The sequence below is a fragment of the Choloepus didactylus genome, chromosome 6, assembly GCF_015220235.1.
Source record: "Choloepus didactylus isolate mChoDid1 chromosome 6, mChoDid1.pri, whole genome shotgun sequence".
NCBI lineage: Eukaryota > Metazoa > Chordata > Mammalia > Pilosa > Megalonychidae > Choloepus > Choloepus didactylus.
This window is the reverse complement of record NC_051312.1, coordinates 43,838,664-43,839,787: the sequence shown is the minus strand read 5'-3', so window position 1 is coordinate 43,839,787 and position 1,124 is coordinate 43,838,664.

Here is a 1,124-nt window from a genome sequence, read left to right as displayed (position 1 = left end):
GCCACAGGACCTAAACAACTCTGCCAGCAGCTATACAGAGGGGTGGAGAGGAGGAAGTCATTGACAGCTGCTGTGAGGAGGCATGGGCTTTTTTGGAGGGAGCCCAAGGACAGGAAGCTGCTAGGGAAGCAGTTCTCAAAATAAAATTATTGTAGCAATAACTACCATTTATTGAGCACCTATGTGCAAGGAGCTATACGAGGACCCTTTAAAAAACGGTTAATAGCAAAAACAACATTGAAATAAACACAGAATCTAAGAAAAAATAAAATGCTGCATTCCAGTTGCCTCATTAAATCAAAATTTTAATTTTTCTATACATATATTTAGCTTCTCCATATTCATTATAATATTTTAGATGTAATTTAGAATGTTAATTTCCATACTTTCACTTTATTATTTTTTTGCTGTAATATTTCCATGTTGTGAGAATCAGAGTTTGTCTTCCCCTCTTCTTCTTTCTTTCTCAAACTCCTACATTATAAGCACTATCCCTTTACGTCTTAGAACATCCCTTTACATCTTTCTCAATGCCTATTTATAATAATAGTAACAATAACAACAATAATAACAGCAAACATTCTTATAGGCCAAGCATTGTTTTCACCACATTACCTACTGTAACTCATTTAATCCTCACAACAATCTTATGACATAGGTGTTATTATTATCCTCATTTTACACATGAAGAAAGTGAGACACAACTTAGACAAAATATTCAAAAATATAAACAATATGTAAATATAAAATACATGAACAACATATAACACAAATAAAGGAAGCATTTTGTCATTTTATACACATATAAAGAGGAACACTCAATAAACATTTCACTGCAGTAGTTTTGCAAGTATAGTACATCAGTGCTAACTCTCCAGCTGAGTAGATTCAGCTCTAGCTCATTTTTTAGGAGCAACACAATGCCCTATTGTACGAATGTACCATCATTTATCAGATCTATTGATAGGCATTTATGTTGTTTCCATTTTTTTTTTACACAACAAACAATAGTAGCAATAAATATTCTAGAATATAAATCCTTAGGTACTGGTGCTTTTATTTCTATAGGATAGAGTCTATAGACATTAGTGCTGAATTTGGAATCCCCCATATGAAGTGACGAG